This window comes from Arachis hypogaea, chromosome 19 (genome assembly GCF_003086295.3).
Source record: "Arachis hypogaea cultivar Tifrunner chromosome 19, arahy.Tifrunner.gnm2.J5K5, whole genome shotgun sequence".
Classification (NCBI taxonomy): Eukaryota; Viridiplantae; Streptophyta; class Magnoliopsida; order Fabales; family Fabaceae; genus Arachis; species Arachis hypogaea.
This window is the reverse complement of record NC_092054.1, coordinates 40,563,830-40,585,460: the sequence shown is the minus strand read 5'-3', so window position 1 is coordinate 40,585,460 and position 21,631 is coordinate 40,563,830. Positions and strand designations below refer to the sequence as shown.

General features: G+C 37.0%; 1 non-coding gene across 1 annotated transcript; it reads left to right on the top strand.

The window, feature by feature from the left end:
* The first annotated feature begins 18,096 nt into the window (after positions 1–18,096).
* LOC112780349 (small nucleolar RNA R71) lies at positions 18,097–18,204 on the top strand. Its single transcript, XR_003191192.1, has one exon. It is a non-coding gene; the product is annotated as a small nucleolar RNA R71 (small nucleolar RNA).
* Positions 18,205–21,631: the final 3,427 nt, after the last annotated feature.

The following is a 21,631-nucleotide window of genomic DNA, read 5'->3' as shown; positions in this document are numbered from 1 at the left end:
CACCACAAAACAAACAAACAAATTCTGAGCAAGCATATAGTGATATAGACATATAGGTCTCAAACAAGGAAATATTGCAATGCAATCACAATTCCATGAATTGATTCAAGTTCTCAAAAAGAATGTAATAACTTGAAAGATAATACAAAATAAGAGGTGTAGAAACATAGAATTGAGCAATCGAACCCCTCACCGGATGTGTATATACTCTAATCGCTCAATGTTTAGGGTTTAATAACTCAATCCTCCTCTAATCATTCTTTATAGGATTTTCTCTTCATCTAACAATCAACACATTTAATGTATGTATGCAAGTATCATGAAGACTTCTCAGGGTTGTAATGGGGTTGAGTTAAGGTAGGATGAATATGGTCAAGTGGACTAAAAGATTGAATATTTGATTAGCTTAAGCATCTATCTAACCTATAACAACCTAATCACTAAAATTCAATCTAACTATCCATTACTCTCTTTTTACACACATTCATGCATTCTTTCTCATTTAATCCACAAATGCATTCATTATTCATTTTTTTCTTTTCTTTGGGGTAACCTTTGTCTCCTTTTATTATTTTTTTCAATTTTTTTATTTCTTTTTTTTCTTTTCAAGTAATATATATACAAAACAAATGTATATGGTTAAAGAAATTGACACATGAATGTGCACCCATTTTCCAAAATTTTTAATAAATATCCAAAATAAACTTTTTATTCACTACCAATATTTTCCAAAAACTTTCTCCACACTTAAATGACACACACACACTTTAAGCTAAGCTAATCAAAAATGCAATTCAAGGCCATTCATGGTTTTTCGCTTAGGATTGTGATGTGCTAATATTAAAAATAATGGGGTCAATAAGGCTCCAAATTAGTTCACAATGGTAGATATAAGGATATGGCTATATGGGTTAGTAAGCTTTAATTCAAAAATAGCCTCAATCATGCTAAACGCATTCAAAACATCAAACATCAAAAATAAAGAATTAAACAAAGCTAAAATCACAATTATAGAAGGAGCATAACACACAAGAATAAGGATTGTGGTTGAAATATGCAACCACGCATTAAAAGCTCAAATCTCACTTGGTGTCTTGTTCTATCTCTCTTCTATATTCCACAAAATAATTTAAGCAAGTTTAAAAGCAATTTTTCGAATTAAAACAATGGAATTCCCTAAAATAAATTTTTCTTGAAAATTTTTGTTATTTTTGCCAAGATTATTTTCTATGTATGTATAATGTGTTGGATGCAATTCCAAAATTCTTATCTCTTTCCTAATTTCCACTATACAAAAATCATCATGAACAATTAGGACAAAATTAACTAGGTACTATACTATTCACAACATCCAATCACAATTACTAGCTATAGAATATATACCAAGCAAAATAAAAATGCAATAACTAATAATAAAACTAAAGATAGACTAAGATATATATAACCAATCAAAATAAGAGCATGCAGTACAAAAGTCAAAAGTACTAATAAATATCCATAAAAAACATAATAACTAAAAGTAAAATAGAGTGTAAAGTGTTCGGAACAAGAAATTTACATCCCAAAAGTTATGAATCCCCCCCCCCACACTTAAGTGTGGCACGATCCTCCGTGCATGGATGATAATCTGGGGGACAGAAGGATTTAAGCATCGCCACCTTCAGCTGGTGGTTGCGGGGCCTCTGGCTGCTATATAAAACAAATAAACAGGAATTGAGAAAGAGTTAATATGAGTGTGGTATGATAAAAGACAATGTGTGTATTCTAAATGTGCGCATGGTTAGAACACACACATGGCCGGTTAAAACGGCAAACCACACAATCAAAAATTAACCATGAATTCCTCCATTAAGTGGCCTATGATGCAAGCGATGGATATTGAGATTGTGCAAGTGAAAGCGCAAGATTAATATAGAATAGCACAACGAATAATAACCAATTCATCCTTAATAAAAGAAGCCTACTTATTCATCCTAAAAAAATAAGGAAATAATCACACAGACAAGGCGTTTGTTGTAAAAAAAAGGGGCAAACTTGATAAAAATTAAGTCAAGTCACTCAAACAAATGCAAAGCATTAAAGAATAAAAACCTTGGTATGTGATTATGTAGATTTGAAAATCATGATGAGCAAGTAGTTCAATTCAATTCACTAGGTTCAATATGCACTTGTTAAAGATTTCATCAAATATGAAACTAAATGTAACATTTCCAAGTTGATTTGGTGCTAGTAACTCAAAGCAGTAAACAAGTACATTAATGAAGTTCAATCCCAAATAAAATTGTAAGCATTTAAAATGCACAACTCTTGAGTAGAATTCCTAACAAGAACAAAGTTTAAGACATATGGTGGCCATAATACATGAATTAAACAAAAAACTCATTTAGGCATTATGACGAACACTTGGTATGCAATTCATATATTCATAAATTTCAAATCAATTTCAAGCAACAATCAACCCAATTAATATCAAACAAACACTTGCAACTCATATGACAACCAATTAACCAATCTAACCTAATATACTTACTAAAATCAACTACAAAATTTATTGAGAACTAAATAAAAGAAGCAGAGTAAAGGTAATGTAAGAACTTGGAGTTGAAGAAGGAATTCATGGAAGGAGGGCAGTTGTAGTGGTGCTTGGATGCTGCCTGATGAATCCATATTTGATGATGATTTTTGGTTGAAATTGAATGGATTTCATCATATAAACTTGCACTTATTCCATTAAATAGCATGCTTTTGAACTCTCCTCCTAATTTGTGCTTGATTATGAAAACATGCTCTTTTGTGCCTAATTTGATTAATTTTATTCCATTTACCTTCCATTCGATACCTTGATATTATTTGTGAGTGATTTCAGAGGTATAAGGTAGGAATGGCTTGGGAAGAATGGAAGAGGAGCATTCAAAGTGGATGAAAAATGAAGAATCAAAGGAGAAGAGCTCAACGAAGTGTGCGTATGCACAGACATGCGTGCGTACGCACAGCCATCAAAATAGAGCCACGCGTGCACGTGAGCCGCTTCGTGCGCGTCGCGCGTCTGTGCGCAAACCATCTTGTGCGTACGCACAGGAAAGAATTTTGGCAGAGTGTGCGTGCACACACGTCTGTGTGTACGCACAGGTGGCCCCACATGCCTTCATTAAAATAGCACGTGACTCGCGATTTTGATGGATTTGAGGCCCATTTCTGAAGCCATTTAGCTCATAATGAAGGGAGAATGAGGACCATTGATGAATCCATATTTAATGATGATTTTTTATTAGAATTGAATGGATTTTCATCATATAAACTTGCACTTATTCCCTTGAATAGCATGCTTTTGAACTTCCCTCCCAAATTATGTTTGATTATGAAAATATGCTCTTTTGCACCTAATTTAATCTATTTTATTCCATTTGCCTTCCATTCGATGCCTTGATGTTGTTTGTGAGTGATTTCAGGTGTATAAGGTAGGAATGAGTTGGAGAAAATGGAAGATAAGCATGCAAAGTGGAGGAAACATGAAGAATGAAAAGAGATGAGTTCAGAGACGTGTGCGTGCGCACGGCTGCTTGTGCGTACGCACAGCTGCCCAACCAGAGCGCGTGGATTGCTTCGAGCGCGTCGCGCTTCCATTCAAGCATCGCCTAGTGTGCGTGCACACGGCTACTTGTGCGTATGCACAGGACGTGATTTTTCGCAAGGTGTGCAGACGCACGCATCTGTGGGTCCGCACAGGTGTCCGCACATGGCTTCATTAAAAGAGCACGTGACTCACGATTTGGGGGCTTTGGAGGCCCATTTCTGAAGTCTTCTAGCTCTTTGACGAATGGATTTTTGACGGTTTAGAATTTCACAAATGAAATCTCGTTGAAGTATAGTCTCTAAACCAACAATAATCCTCTCATGCAAAAATTTGTTTGTCACAAGTACAAACCCCTAAAATTTATAAACCGAAGTATTGGACCTCAGGTCGTTCTCCCTAGGACGTACAATGAAGTGTCTTGTTATCGGTTATGGGTTATTTTGGGGTTTTGGATAAGAAGCATGAAAAGTAAATGGCAATGAAAATAAACTAACAACTATAGAAGGCTCTTGGCAAGGTATGAAAATTAGAAGTCCTATCCTAGTTATCCTTTTCAATTGTGATGAGATTTGTTCATTGCTACCACTTAGTTAACCCTTACTAATTAAAGGAAAGTCAAGTGGGTGAATCAATTTGATTTCTCAAGTCCTAATCAACTCCTAAAGGAATGACTAGCTTTGGAGGCTTTCAAATCAATTAGCAATCTCTCCAATTATCAATCAACAAAGGAATTAGATGACTCAAGTGTCACTAATTACTCTACCTAGGCCAAGAGGAACAAAATCTACACTAAAATCCAACCAAGCATTTCATCAAACACTTGGAAGGCACAAAAGAAAAGTATAGTAAATCAACAACAAGAATGAAGTCTAATCAACAATTATTGAAAGGAATTAACAACAACAATCAAGGAAATCACAATTATCATGAATTACCTCAAGTTGCATTATTGAAAGAAAACCAAGGAACAACAATATATCCAAAACAAAATGGAGGATTACAATTATTAAAGCACACATCTAGAAAGAGGAAGAGGAGAAGATTAAGAATTGGTAAATGAAAAGTGAATCAAAGCATGAGTTAAACCTAGATCTAAGAAGAGAGATTAACCTAAACCTAATCCTAATCCTAGAGAGAAGGGAGAGCTTCTCTCTCTAGAAACTAACTAAAAAACTAAACTAAACTATGACTAATGATTAAAAGTATGAAAAGTATCTAAAAGTATGTTGATTCCCCTTCAATACTTGACTTAAATAGCATCAGAAATGAGTTGGATTGGGCCCACAAGGCTTCTAAAATCGCTGGCCACGTGTTGCATTAAGTGGGTCATGTGCCACCATCGGCGCGTCCGCGTACCGTGGGCGTGCGCGCCCCTATGCGCGATGTAACTATGGCAAATCTTATATCGTTTCGAAGCCCCGGATGTTAGCTTTCCAACCCAATTGGAACCGCATCATTTGGACCTCTGTAGCTCAAGTTATGGTCGTTTAAGTGCGAAGAGGTCGGCTTGACAGCTTTCCGATTCTTTCATTTCTTCATGAGTTCTCCAACTTTCCATGCTTCCTTTCTTCATTCCCTTGATCCAATCTTTGCCTCCTAAACCTTAAATCACTTAACAAACATATCAAGGAATCTAATGGAATCAAGGTGAATTAGATTTAGCTATTTTAAGACCTAAAAAGCATGTTCTCACTCTTAAGCACAATTAAAGGAGAATATACAAAACCATGCTATTTCATTGCATAAATGTGGGTAAAAGGTTATAAAATCCCCTAAATCAAGCATAAGATAAGCCCTACAAATGGGGTTTGTCACTCATATTGGAGGGGAAATGAGGGACATAACATAGCATATCATTAGGATAGTTTAGGAGTAGTGGTAGGAAGTTTTTATTTTAGTTTTTTTCTCTAAGTTTTTCATCATCTCTATTAGGGTTTATATTAGGATTTTACATCCAAGTGCCATTTCCATTTTTGATCTTGGATTTTGCTAGCTTTCATTGTAAGTATTCTCTTATTATTACTCTTTATAGTTACGTTGTCATTACTCTTTCTTCTAATTCAAGTTATAGTTCAATTTTGCTTCTCTCTTGCAATTTCAATTTCTTGTTGATGAATTTGATGTTTGATGTTTGTTTCATGCTTTCTTGTGTTATTCTTGTTGATTGAGATCAATTGTTGCTTTTAGTTTTAAGCCTTTTCTCATTTTCTCCATGTTTAAGGTTTTTGCCCACCAAGTGTTTGACAAAATGTCAAACATGGTTTTAGGCTAAATTTTTTGCTCTTGGCTTGGGTAAAGTGAGCAATTGGGTTCCTAGAGTTGGAATGTCCAACATTTAGTTTCAATCCTTGGATTGTTAATTGTCCTTGTTTCCACTAACGCTAATTTGTTGCTAAGGCAATTAGCAAGCAATTTAGGATTTGTGGGTTGAGAACACTTATGCTCATTTAACTTACTTTCCGATGTGAGGGTTGATCAAGTGAGACTAATCCATCATGATTGTCATAGTTGTGGTTCCAACAAGGAAAGGACCCTTAGCTCACTCCAAGCCAAGACTCTTTTTATGCTTTCAATCTTTCATACACTTCTATGTTAATCTCTTTTATACTTTACTTATTTATATTACATAGTCGGTTCTTTATTTTCTTCATTAGTTCAATCATTACAATTTTGCATGTTCTTTTATTGCTTTATATATTCATTTCTTTATCGACAACCCCTTGATCACTACAACCAGATTTGCACACTCATTGTTCTAAAGTACTCCTTGGGAGACGACTCGGGAGTCAAATACTCTCGGTTTTGAATTAGTTTTGAATTGTGACACATCTTGTAAGTTTCCAATTTGATTGATGGCCAACTTGTTGGGTTAGGACTATACTTACAACGCCAATTCTATTTTGGATAATTAAGTTCCTAACCCGTGCATTTGGGGCTTCGTCAAATTTTGGCGCCGTTGCTGGGGAGTTCACTTTAAGTGCAATGAGTGCTACAATTTTGGTTGTTGTAAATATGTGAATAGTGTAAATACTTGATTTTTGGTTTGCTACTTGGCATTAATTGGTAGGAGGCGCCTGGTGTGGAATTTATAACCCACAAACTAACCGGCAAGTGCATCAGGTCGTACCAAGTAATACCTCAGGTGAGTAAGGGTTGATCCCACGAGGATTGAAGGACTAAGCAACAATGGTTGATTAATTTACTTAATTAGGCAAACAGAAAGTAGTGTTTAAATGTTCAAGGAGCATTAAACAATCGTTCAGAAATTAAAATAGTAAAGTAAATGAGTTGGGAATATTTATGGAGAAACAATTAAGGTTTCAGAGTTATCTATTTTTCCGGATTAACTTTTCTTACTAACTATTTTAATTATGCAGGATTTAATTCATGACAAACTATGTGTGACTAGACCCTAATTCCTTAGACCTTTCTAGTCTCCTCTAAAATTCATCAACTGCCAATTCCTTGGTCAATTAATTCCAATTAGAGGGTGATGATCAAATTCCAGTTTATATGCCACAAAAATCCTAATTACCCAAAAATAAAAGGATTATATGTCACGTATCCCGTTAAATCTAGATAATTAAAATTTAGGAGAATATATTTTCAAGCTGTTGTTCAAGTAAAGAGCTTTTCCAAGTTATACAAGAACACAATTAGAAAGAGGGTCATACTTCCGTTCCACCCAAATTCATAAGATAAAGAGCGAAAATAATTCTTAAATTATAAATCCATACATGAATTAAAATAGAAAAAGCAATAAAATCAATCCATACAAATAGACAAAGCTCCTAACCTTAACAATGGAGGTTTAGTTGTTCATGGTAAAGAGAAAAATAAGGATTGTAAATTGGAATGGAATAATGTTGTCCTGGAACCCCACTGTTGGAATCCCCTTTTTCTCTAATCCTCATTAATTTAAAATCTATTCTCTAAAACTAAAATAATATCATTTCCTAAAAATAATATTTGAATTTAAATTAGAATTAATTAACAAGTCTTCAGTTGATAGGTGGGGACCACTCGTTTTGTCCATTCTGCAGCTTCTAATCTATGTTTTTTGGGCTGAAAACTGAGTCAAAATAGCTTAGAAATCACCCCCAGCGTTTTTCTGCGTTTTCTGCACGTGGCGCCTGTCACTCGTACGCGTCAGTCACACGTACGCATCGATGGTCTTCTTCACGTGTCACGCGCACGCGTCAGTCACGCGTACGCGTTGCTGAGCAAATCTTCAAATCATGCGTACGCGTCAGTCACGCGCACGTGTCACCATGGAAAGCTCCAAATCACGCGCACGCATCAGTCACGCATATGCGTCGCTCCTCGCTCCCATCTCCTTTGGTTCTTGTGCTGCAGAAACTCCATCAAATCCAACGGAATGCTACCTAAAATAAACAAAATTGCAAAAGACTCAAAGTAGCATCCATATTGGCTAAAAGATAATTAATTCTTTATTAAACTCAACAAATTAGATGCAAATTCACTAAGAAAAGGTAAGAAAGATGCTCGCGCATCACAACACCAAACTTGAATTGTTGCTTGTCCTCAAGCAACCAAACTTAATATCGGCTTAGAATGTGAATTTGCATGAGAATGAAAGTTCGATTAAGCTCATGTCTCTTCTTATAGTGGGGTTTATACCTACAATCTTGAATAGTTTTGGCATCTCACTCTCCTTTGAATCAGAAGAATGTCACTGTCATTCAGAATTAGAATCTGGATAATATTATGAATTCTCTGATCTTTTGTAACTCAATTTAACCCTTGAACACAATAGTTTTTCTTTTCTTTGGTGCTTTGCACCTTGAGCCTAGCCGTGACTTTAAATGTTTTATCTCAAGCTTTACTTGACACAGAAACACCACAAGCACTTAACTGGGAAACTCTTTTTGGAGTTTTGATTTTTTTCTTTCAGCTACTCCCAGACAGTGGTGCTCAAAGCCTTTGGCATACTCTTCTAATTGCAGTTGATCTCGACTCTAAATGTTTTGTCTCAAGGATTACTTGACACAAGAACACCACAAGCATGTAACTAGGGAAACAACTTTTTGAGCTTTTAATCATGTCTGACCTCCCTAGTCATTGGTGCTCAGAGCCTTGGACCTGGTTTTTTTTTTTTTTTTTGCTGTTTCTTTTGCTTCAAGGATTAAATTTTTTTTTATTTCAGAGAAATCATAATAATTCTCTAAATCCATGTTCCTTTTACATTAACATTCTTTGATTTAATTTTAAATATGCACTATTCATGTCATGCATTCAGAGTTACAGAAATTACCACCACATCTAAGTAAATAAGACTATTCTTCAATATAAACTCAATTTCTCATGTAATACATCACTTCTGTATTTTTTATTTTCAATTCAAGCTCAGTGAGTAATACATGAAACATCTTTTTAGAATTAAGGCAATTAAGAGAAAACTAAACTAGACCTAGGATTCTAACTAATAAAGGATCATGCAACAAACAAAGTAAAATAGCAGAAAACTAGAACATAATATAATAAAAGTGGGAAGAAATATAGAATGAAAGGAACTCAACCACCTTAGTTATCCTAGCAGTCATTTTATTCTTCAGGTTGTGCTCCTTCTGTGAAGATGATTCGCCTCCCTTTTAGTCCCATAAGAATAAACAGAAAACTTCTAGGTGAAGCGTCAACACCAAACTTAAAGGTTTACTTGTCCTCAAGCAAAGAAGAACTGAAAACATAAAGAAACAACTATTATGATGAAAGAAGAATAAAAGGATAAAAGAACAAGAGAGAATTAGGATTGGGAGAGAGAGAAAGAAAATTAAAACTAGGCGGTGAACTAGTGTAGTTATGTGGCGAAGGCGACGTGTACGCGTACAGCACGCGTACGCATGGGTCGCAAATTTTCCTTAATGACGCGTGAGCATCAGGCACGCGTCCATGTGCCCATGATTTGTGCGATTCACGCGAAGCCAGCCACGTACACGCACAACTCTCTGTTCGCGTGGCTTGGGAACCAATAATTTCATGCGACGTGTGCGCGTCATGCACGCGCACGCATCAGGGACGCGTATGCATGAACAAGTTTTATTTTTCTAGCACACTTCCAGCCCCAAGCCAGCATAAATTTCTGCCCAAACACTTATTTACGTCAATTTTTAAGGTCACGCGTACGCGTCGATGACGCGTACGTGTGGCGTGCCAAAATCACGAATGACGCGTACGCGTGGGGTACGCGTACGCGTGGGCTTGTTTGTGCGAAAGGCATCATTCCTGCGCCACTCCCACGCAACTCTCTGTTCATTTTTATTTTTCACGCATACCCATCTGACGCGTACACGTCAGCGACGCTTGTGGGTCGGGTGCTCTCTTTTTTTTTTTTTTGTCCAGCTCCAGTTCTAAGATAGCTGCATGATCTAAAAAGCAATAAAAACTTAGTAAAAATCAAATAAGGAAGAAAACTACTACTACAAAAATAGCTAAGGATACGAATTTATCGGGTTGTGGTACACGAAATTATGATCTCTGATAATGACTCCAAGAGCTTGGTGCTCTAATCTCAATTCATAATTTGTCACAACTTCGATACAACTAACCAGCAAGTGCACTGGGTCGTCCAAGTAATAAACCTTACGTGAGTAAGGGTCGATCCCACGGAGATTGTTGGTATGAAGCAAGCTATGGTCACCTTGTAAATCTCAGTCTGGCGGATAATAATTGATTATGGAGTTTTCGAAATTAATAGTAAATAAACAGAAAATAAGGATAGAAACACTTATGTAATTCATTGGTGAGAATTTCAGATAAGCGTGTAGAGATGCTTTCGTTCCTCTGAATCTCTGCTTTCCTGCTGTCTTCATCCAATCAGTCTTACTCCTTTCCATAGCTGGCTTTATGCAAGGGCATCACCGTTGTCAATGGTTACTTCCCCTCCTCTTGTGAAAATGGTCCAAATGCTCTGTCATAGCACGGCTAATCATCTGAGGTTCCCGATCATGCTGGAATAGGATTCACCCTCCTTTTGCGTCTGTCACTACGCCCAGTACTCGCGAGTTTGAAGCTCGTCACAGTCATTCAATCCCTGAATCCTACTCGGAATACTGACAAACCCCAATTTGACGGTTTGTTTTGTATTGATTTTTGGGGATTTTATCACCTTTTACCCACATTTATTCAATGAAATAGCATGGTTTTATAACTTCTCCCTTAATTGTGCTTAAGAGTGAAAACATGCTTTTTAGGACTCAAAATAGCTAAATTTAATTCACCTTGATTCTATTAGATGCCTTGATATGTTCGTTAAGTAATTTCAGATTTAGGAGGCAAAGATTGGATTAAGGGAATGAAGAAAAAGCATGTAAAGTTTGAGAACTCATGAAGAAATGATGGAACCAAAAAGCTGTCAAGCCTGACCTCTTCACACTTAAATGACCATAACTTGAGCTACACAGGTCCAATTGATGCGGTTTCAGTTGGGTTGGAAAGCTAACATCCGGGGCTTCGAAACGATATAAGATTTGCCATAGTTTCTACACGTATGGTGGCGCGCACGCGCAAAGTACGCACACGCGCCGTTGTTGCCACCTAGTTCACTTAAAGCAAAACGTGGCCAACGAATTCTAAAGCCTTGTGGGCCCAATCCAACTCATTTCTGATGCTATTTAACCCAAGGAGTGAAGAGAGAAACGTGTGTTAGTTACCAATTAGTTTAGTTTAGCTTTGTAATTAGTTTCTAGAGAGAGAAGCTCTCACTTCTCTCTAGAATTAGGATTAGGTTTAGTTCTTAGATCTAGATTTTAATTCATCTTCTTCTTCTCAATTCCTTGTTGTTACATTCATTCTTCTTCCATCCTTTTGTTGTAATTTCCTTTATGTTGTTCTTGCATTTTGTTGTAGATCTACTTTTGTTCCTCCCTTTCTCTTTCAATTCAATTCAAGGTAAATCATAATAATTGTGTTCATTTGATTTGTTGTTGTTTAATTCCTTGCAAATTGAGTAGTGTAGATTTACTTTTCTTGCAATCTTACTATGCTTTCCTTTTATGCCTTCCAAGTGTTTTATGAAATGCTTGGTTGGATTTTAGAGTAGAGTTTTATGTTCTTGGCTTGGAAAGGTAACTTAGGAACTCTTGAGTTACTAATGTCCAAGTAATTGATGATTGGGATTCATTGACTCTAGTTCTCACTAATTGAATTAGTGGAGAGTTAGGACTTATGGACTAGGATTGATATAGCTCATTTGACTTTCCTTTACTACTAGTTAGAGGATGATTTAATGAGATTAATCCTTGCCAATTCTCATATTGTGGTTAGTGATTAGGATAGAGATCTTTGACCACCAACCCTTGCCAAGACCTTTTTAGCCATTAGTTTACTTTCTTACCATTTATCTTTCATGCTTCATATCAAAACCCCAAATATAACTCACAACCGATAACAAGACACTCCATTACAATTCCTAGGGAGAACGACCCGAGGTTTGAATACTTCGGTTTATAAATTTTAGGGGTTTGTTTTAGTGACAAACAACTTTTTGTATGAAAGGATTAGTGATTGGTTTAGAAACTATACTTGCAACGAGATTTCATTTGTGAAATTCTAAACCGTCAAAAATCCATTCGTCAAATACCACAGACAAGGTTTAGACTTTCCGGATTCTCATGAATGCCGCCATCAATCTAGCTTACACCACGAAGATTCTGATTAAGAGATCTAAGAGATAATCATTCAATCGAAGGTAGAACGGAAGTGGTTGTCAGGCACGCGTTCATGGGAATGATGATGATTATCACGTTCATCACATTTAGGTTGAAGTGCAAATGAATATCTTAGAAGTGGAATAAGTTAAATTGAATAGAAAAACAGTAGTACTTTGCACTAATCTTTGAGGAACAGCAGAGCTCCACACCTTAATCTATGGAGTGTAGAAACTCTACCGTTGAAAAATACATAAGTGAATATAGGGTAAGCATGGCCGAGTGGCCAGCCTCCCATGGAGGTCTAGAGATCTCAAAAATGATCAAAATATGTCTAATACAATAGTAAAAAGTCCTATTTATACTAAGCTAGTTACTAGGGTTTACAGAAGTAAGTAATTGATGCATAAATCCACCTCCGGGGCCCACTTGGTGTGTGCTTGGGCTGAGCTTGAATGTTACACGTGTAGAGGTCATTCTTGGAGTTGAACGCCAGGTTGTAACGTATTTCTGGCGTTCAACTCTGGTTTGTGACTTGTTTCTGGCGTTTAACTCCAGACAGTAGTGTAGAACTGGCGTTTAACGCCCTTTTACGTCATCTAAACTCGTTCAAAGTATGGACTAGTATACATTTCTGGAAAGCCCTGGATGTCTACTTTCCAACGCAATTGGAAGCGCACCATTTTGAGTTCTGTAGCTCCAGAAAATCCACTTTGAGTGCAAGGAGGTCAGAATCCAACAGCATCAGCAGTCCTTCTTCAACCTCTGAATCTGATTTTTGCTCAAGTCCCTCAATTTCAGCCAGAAAATACCTGAAATCACAGAAAAATACACAAACTCATAGTAAAGTCCAGAAATGTGAATTTAACATAAAAACTAATGAAAACATTCCTAAAAGTAACTAGATTCTACTAAAAACATACTAAAAACAGTGCCAAAAAGCGTATAAATTATCCGCTCATCACAACACCAAACTTAAATTGTTGCTTGTCCCCAAGCAACTGAAAATCAAATAGGATAAAAAAAGAGAATATACTATAAATTCCAAACTATCAATGAAACATAGCTCCAATCAGATGAGCAGGACTTGTAGCTTTTTGCCTCTTGAATAGTTTTGGCATCTCACTTTATCCATTGAAGTTCAGAATGATTGGCTTCTATAGGAACTCAGAGTTCAGATAGTGTTATTGATTCTCCTAGTTCAGTATGATGATTCTTGAACACAGCTATTTTATGAGTCTTGGCCGTGGCCCTAAGCACTTTGTTTTCCAGTATTACCACCGGATACATAAATGCCACAGACACATAATTGGGTGAACCTTTTCAGATTGTGACTCAGCTTTGCTAAAGTCCCCAATTAGAGGTGTCCAGGGTTCTTAAGCACACTCCTTTTTTTTGCTTTGGACCTTGACTTTAACCGCTCAGTCTCAAGTTTTCACTTGACACCTTCACGCCACAAGCACATGGTTAGGGACAGCTTGGTTTAGCCGCTTAGACCAGGATTTTATTCCTTTAGGCCCTCCTATCCACTGATGCTCAAAGCCTTGGGATCCTTTTTATTTGCCCTTGCCTTTTGGTTTTAAGGGTTATTGACTTTTTCTGCTTGCTTTTTCTTTTTCTTTCTATATATTTTTTTTTCGCCTATTTTTTTTTTCTGCAAGCTTTGTTCTTTGCTGCTTTTTCTTGCTTCAAGAATCATTTTTATGATTTTTCAGATTATCAAATAACATGTCTCCTTGTCATCATTCTTTCAAGAGCCAACATATTTAACATTCTTAAATAACAACTTCAAAAGACATATGCACTGTTCAGGCATTCATTCAGAGAACAAGAAGCATTATCACCACCTTAATATAATTAAACTAACTTCAAGGATAAATTCGAAACTCATGTACTTCTTGTTCTTTTGAATTAAAACATTTTTCATTTAAGAGAGGTGATGGATTCATAGGACATTCATAACTTTAAGACATAGTTACTAACTACTAATGATCATGTAATAAGACACAAACATAGATAAGCACTTAACATAGAGAAAACGAAAAACAGAGAAAGTAAGAACAAGGAATGAGTCCACCTTAGTGATGGTGGCATTTCCTTCTTGAGGAACCAATGATGTCCTTGAGCTCTTCTATGTCTCTTCCTTGTCTTTGTTGCTCCTCCCTCATTGCTTTTTGATCTTCTCTTATTTCATGAAGGATGATGGAGTGCTCTTGATGTTCCACCCTTAATTGTCCCATGTTGGAACTTAATTCTCCTAGGGAGGTGTTAATTTACTCCCAGTAGTTTTGTGGAGGAAAATGCATTTGAGGCATCTCCGAGATCTCATGGTGATGAGCTTCATGCGTCTCTTGAGATCCATGAATGGGCTCTCTTGCTTGCTCCATCCTTTTCTTAGTGATGGACTTCTCTTCCTCAATGGGAATGTCTCCTTCTATGAAAGCTCCAGCTGAGTAACATAGATGGCAAATAAGATGAGGAAAAGCTAGCCTTGCCCCAAGGGAAGGCTTTTCGGCTATTTTGTAGAGTTCAAGGGAGATGACTTCATGAACTTCTACTTCCTCTCCAATCATGATGCTATAGATCATGATGGCCCGATCCACAGTAACTTCAGATCGGTTGCTAGTGGGGATGATGGAGCGTTGGATGAACTCCAACCATCCTCTAGCCACAGGCTTGAGGTCCAGTCTTCTTAGTTGAACCGGCTTGCCTTTGGAGTTAATCTTCCATTGAGCTCCTTCCACACATATGTCCATGAGGACTTGGTCCAACCTTTGATTAAAGTTGACCCTTCTAGTGTAGGGGCGCTCATCTCCTTGCATCATAGGCAAGTTAAACGCCAACCTCACATTCTCCGGACTAAAATCTAAGTATTTCCCCCGAACCATTGTAACATAATTCTTTGGATTCGGGTTCTTACTTTGATCATGGTTCCTAGTGATCCATGCATTGGCATAGAACTCTTGAACCATTAGGATGCCGACTTGTTGGATGGGGTTTGTTAGAACTTCCCAACCTCTTCTTTGGATTTCATGTCAGATCTCCAGATACTCATTCTTTTTGAGTTTGAAAGGGACCTCAGGGATCACCTTCTTCTTGGCCACAACATCATAGAAGTGGTCTTGATGGGCTTTGGAGATGAATCTTTCCATCTCCCATGACTCGGAGGTGGAAGCTTTTGTCTTCCCTTTCCTTTTTCTAGAGGATTCTCCGGTCTTAGGTGCCATCAATGATAATGGAAAAACAAAAAGCTTATACTTTTACCACACCAAACTTAGAATTTTGCTCGCCCTCGAGCAAGAGAAGAAAGAATAGATGAAGAAGAAGAAGAAATGGAGGAGAGGGAGAGGGAGATGTGTTTCGGTCAAGAAGGGAAAAAGAGGGTTGTGTTGTGTGAAAATGAGGAAGAATGGAGGGCTTTATATAGGGAAGGGAGGGGGGTTAAGGTTTCGGCCATGTAGGGTGGGTTTAGGTGGGAAATTAATTTTGAATTTTGAAGGTAGGTGGTTTTTATGAGGTAGGTTTATAGGGAAGAGTGGATGGATGTGAGTGGTGAAGTGGTGATAGGGAAGAGAGATTGAGGTGAGAAGAAGTAAGTAGAGGTAGGTGGGGATCCTGTGGGGTCCACAGATCCTGAGGTGATCCTGTGGGGTTCACAGTTCCTAAGGTGTTCAAGGATTTACAACCTTGCACCAAATTGGGCATGCAAAATGCCCTTGCACACAACTCTGGGCGTTCAGCGCCAGATTGGTGCTTGTTCTGGGCGTTGAACACCCATTTGTAGCCTATTTCTGGTGTTGAACGCCAGAACCATGCTTGTTCTGGGCGTTCAGCGCCAGCTCTTCTCCAGGGTGCATTTCTGGCGTTCAAACGCCCATATGCTGCCCATTTCTGGCGTTCAGCGCCAGAACCATGCTCTGTTCTGGTGTTGAACGCCCAAAACATGTTTCTTACTGGCGTTTAAACGCCAGTAAGATCTTCCTCCAGGGTGTGATTTTTCTTCTGCTATTTTTGATTCCGTTTTCAATTTTTTGATTTATTTTGTGACTCCAAATGATCATGAACCTAATAAAACATGAAAAACAATGAAAATTAGATAAATAAACATTGGGTTGCCTCCCAACAAGCGTTCTTTAATGTCAATAGCTTGACAGTGGGCTCTCATGAGCCTCACAGATGTGCAGAGCTTTGTTGAGACCTCCCAACACCAAACTTAGAGTTTGGATATGGGGGTTTGACACCAAACTTAGAGTTTGGTTGTGGCCTCCCAACACCAAACTTAGAGTTTGACTGTGGGGACTTTGTTTGACTCTGCTTTGAGAGAAGCTTTTTATGCTTCCTCTCCATGGATGCAGAGAGAGATCCTTGAGTTGTAAACACACGGTTGTCCTCATTTATTTGAAGGATCAATTCTCCTCTGTCCACATCAATCACAGCTCTTGCTGTGGCTAGGAAGGGTCTTCCAAGGATGATGAATTCATCCTCATACTTCCCAGTATCTAGGACTATGAAATCAACAGAGATGTAAAGGCCTTCAACCTTTACTAACACGTCCTCTACTTATCCATAAGCCTGTTTTCTTGAATTGTCTGCCATCTCTAATGAGATTTTAGCAGCTTGTACCCCATAGATTCCCAGTTTCTCTATTACAGAGAGGGGAATGAGGTTTATTCCTGAACCAAGGTCACACAGAGCCTTAAAGATCATGGTGCCTATGGTACAAGGTATTAAGAACTTTCCAGGATCCTGTTTCTTCTGAGGTAATGTCAGTTGATCCAGATCACTTAGTTCATTGGTGAACAAGGGGGGTTCATCTTCCCAAGTTTCAATGCCAAATAATTTGGCATTCAGCTTCATGATTGCACCAAGGTACTTGGTAACTTGCTCTTCAGTAACATCCTCATTCTCTTCAGAAGAGGAATACTCATCTTTCATGAATGGCATAAGGAGGTTTAATGGAATATCTATGGTCTCTAGATGAGTTTCAGATTCCTTTGGTTCCTCAGAGGGAAACTCCTTATTGATCACTGGACGTCCCAGGAGGTCTTCCTCACTGGGATTTACGTCCTCTCCTCCCCTTACAGGTTCGGCCATGGTGCTTATGTCAATGGCCTTGCACTCTCCTCTTGGATTTTCTTCTGTATTGATTGGGAGAGTACTAGGAGGGATTTCAGTGATCCTTTTACTCAGCTGGCCCACTTGTGCTTCCAAATTTCTAATGGAAGACCTTGTTTCATTCATGAAACTCACAGTGGCCTTAGATAGATCAGAGACTAGGTTTGCTAAATTAGAGGTATTTTGTTCAGAGTTCTCTGTCTGTTGCTGAGTGAATGATAGAAAAGGTTTACTATTGTTAAACATATTTCTTCCACCATTATTAAAGCCTTGTTGAGGCTTTTGTTGATCCTTCCATGAGAGATTTAGATGATTTCTCCATGATGGATTATAGGTGTTCCCATAAGGTTCACCTAAGTAATTTACCTCTGCTATTGCAGGGTTTTCAGGATCATAAGCTTCTTCTTCAGAAGATGCCTCTTGAGTACTGTTGGATGCAGCTTGCATTCCATTCAGACTTTGAGAAATCATATTGACTTGCTGAGTCAATATTTTATTCTGAGCCAATATGGCATTCAGAGTATCAATTTCAAGAACTCCCTTCTTCATAGGCGTCCCATTACTCACAGGATTCCTCTCAGAAGTGTACATGAACTGGTTATTGGCAACCATGTCAATGAGTTCTTGAGCTTCTGCAGGCGCTTTCTTTAGGTGAATTGATCCACCTGTAGAGGTATCCAATGACATCTTAGATAACTCAGACAGACCATCATAGAATATATCCAGGATGGTCCATTCTGAAAGCATGTCAGAAGGACACTTTTTGGTCAGTCCTTTGTATCTCTCCCAAGCTTCATAGAGGGATTCACATTCTTTCTGTCTGAAGGTTTGAACATCCACTCTAAGCTTGCTCAGATTTTGAGGAGGAAAGAACTTGGCTAAGAAAGCCTTGACCAGCTTATCCCAAGAGTTCAGGCTATCCTTAGGTTGAGAGTCCAACCATACTCTAGCTCTGTCTCTTACAGCAAAAGGGAAAAGCATGAGCTTGTAGACTTCAGGATCTACTCCATTAGTCTTAACAGTATCATATATCTGCAAGAATTTAGTTAAGAACTGAAAAGGATCTTCAGATGGAAGTCCATGAAACTTGCAGTTCTGCTGCATCAGAGAAACTAGCTGAGGTTTTAGTTCAAAGTTGTTTGCTCCAATGGCAGGAATGGAGATGCTTCTTCCATGTAAATTAGAATTAGGTGCAGTAAAGTCACCAAGCATCCTCCTTGCATTATTATTATTTTCGGCTGCCATCTCCTCTTCCTGTTCGAAAATTTCTGAAAGATTATCTCTGGATTGTTGTAATTTAGCTTCTCTTAGTTTCCTCTTCAGAGTCCTTTCAGGTTTTGGATCTGCTTCAACAAGAATATTCTTGTCCTTGCTCCTGCTCATATGACAAAGAAGAGGGCACAGAAAAAATAATAATAATAGGGATCCTTTATACCACAGTATAGAGGTCCTTGTGTGAGTAGAAGAAAAGAAGAAGAAAATCTGAACTTAAAGAGAGAGAGGGAGTTCGGATTTTTGGTGAGTGATGTAAGGAAGAGATGTTAGTAGATGAATAAATAATTAGAAGGAGATGAGAGAGAAGGATTTTCGAAGATTATTTTTGAAAAAGGGTTAGTGATTTTTGAAAATAGTTTTTGAAAAAGGTTAGTAGTTTTCGAAAATTAAAAAAAAATTAAAATAATTAGTTAATTAAAAAGAAATTTTGAAAAAAGGGGGAAGATATTTGCGAAAATTAGAGAGAGAGAGAGTTAGTTAGGTAGTTTTGAAAAAGATAAGAAACAAACAAAAAGTTAGTTAGTTAGTTGAAACAAATTGGAAAATCAATTTTGAAAAGATAAGAAGATAAGAAGTTAGAAAAGATATTTTAAAATCAAATTTTGAAAAAGATAAGATAAGAAGATATTTTTGAAAAGATATGATTGAAATTAGTTTTGAAAAAGATTTGATTTTTTTTTTAAATCACAATTAATGACTTGATTCACAAGAAATCACAAAATATGATTCTAGAACTTAAAGTTTGAATCTTTCTTAACAAGCAAGTAACAAACTTGAAATTTTTGAATCAAAACATTAATTGTTATTGTTATTTTCGAAAATTTGACATAAAAATAAGAAAAATATTTTTAAAATTTTCGAAAATAACTAAGAAAAATGAAAAAGATTTTATTTTTGAAAAAGATTTCAAAAAAGATAAGATTTTTAAATTGAAAATTTGATTTGACTCATAAAAACAACTAGATTTTTAAAAATTTTTGAAAAAGTCAAATCTAATTTTCAAAATTTTGAGAGAGAAAAAGGGAAAGATATTTTTTTTTATTTTTGAATTTTTAATGATGAGAGAGAAAAACACTAAAAATGCTCAATGCATGGAGATTTTAGATCAAAACAATGAATGCATGCAAGAATGCTATGAATGTCAAGATGAACACCAAGAACACCTTGAATGTCAAGATGAACATCAAGAACTTATTTTTGAAAAATTTTTAATGCAAGGAAAACATGCAAGACACCAAACTTAGAAATCTTTCATGTTTAGACACTATGAATGCAAAAATGCATATGAAAAACAAGAAATGACACAAAACAAGAAAACATCAAGATCAAACAAGAAGACTTACCAAGAACAACTTGAAGATCATGAAGAACATTATGAATGCATGAATTTTTTCAAAAAATGCAAGATGAATATGCAATTGACACCAAACTTTCAACTTGACTCAAGACTCAAACATGAAATATATTTTATTTTTATGATTTTATGATTTTTTTTGTATTTTCTTTTAATTTTTTCGAAAATCATTTTGAAAAATAAAAATAAGGATTCCAAAATTTTTTATATGAATTCCAGGAATCTTATGCTCTTTAGTCTAAAGCTCCAATCAAAGGGTCAGGCATGGCTTAATAGCCAGCCAAGCTTTAGCATGTAACATCAGAGAATATACTGCTCAATACTTATCAAGGTAACTTGCTTCTATGCTGATGGTTTGGAAGCCTCAGTCCAAAAGAATTTAGACATGGCTTTACAGCCAGTCAGGCTTCATATGCTTCATGAAACACTAGAATTCATTCTTAAAAATTCTGAAGAAAAATATATTTTTGAAAACATTTTTTTTTTTTGAAATTTTTTTCGAAAACAAAGGACAAATTTTTGAAAGATTTTTGAAAAATTTTTGAAAAGAAAACGAAAAGAAAGTTACCCAATCTGAGCAACAAGATGAACCGTCAGTTGTCCAAACTCGAACAATCCCCGGCAACGGCGCCAAAAACTTGGTGCACAAAATTGTGATCTCTGATAATGGCTCCAAGAGCTTGGTGCTCTAATCTCAATTCATAATTTGTCACAACTTCGATACAACTAACCAGCAAGTGCACTGGGTCGTCCAAGTAATAAACCTTACGTGAGTAAGGGTCGATCCCACGGAGATTGTTGGTATGAAGCAAGCTATGGTCACCTTGTAAATCTCAGTCAGGCGGATAATAATTGATTATGGAGTTTTTGAAATTAATAGTAAATAAACAGAAAATAAGGATAGAAACACTTATGTAATTCATTGGTGAGAATTTCAGATAAGCGTGTAGAGATGCTTCCGTTCCGCTGAATCTCTGCTTTCCTGTTGTCTTCATCCAATCAGTCTTACTCCTTTCCATGGCTGGCTTTATGCAAGGGCATCACCGTTGTCAATGGTTACCTCCCCTCCTCTTGTGAAAATGGTCCAAATGCTCTGTCATAGCACGGCTAATCATCTGAGGTTCCCGATCATGCTGGAATAGGATTCACCCTCCTTTTGCGTCTGTCACTACGCCCAGCACTTGCGAGTTTGAAGCTCGTCACAGTCATTCAATCCCTGAATCCTACTTGGATTACCACAGACAAGGTTTAGACTTTCCGAATTCTCATGAATGCCGCCATCAATCTAGCTTACACCACGAAGATTCTGATTAAGAGATCTAAGAGATAATCATTCAATCGAAGGTAGAACGGAAGTGGTTGTCAGGCACGCGTTCATGGGAATGATGATGATTGTCACGTTCATCACATTCAGGTTGAAGTGCGAATGAATATCTTAGAAGCGGAATAAGTTGAATTGAATAGAAAAACAGTAGTACTTTGCATTAATATTTGAGGAACAGCAGAGCTCCACACCTTAATCTATGGAGTGTAGAAACTCTACCATTGAAAAATACATAAGTGAATATAGGGTAAGCATGGCCGAGTGGCCAGCCTCCCATGGAGGTCTAGAGATCTCAAAAATGATCAAAAGATATCTAATACAAT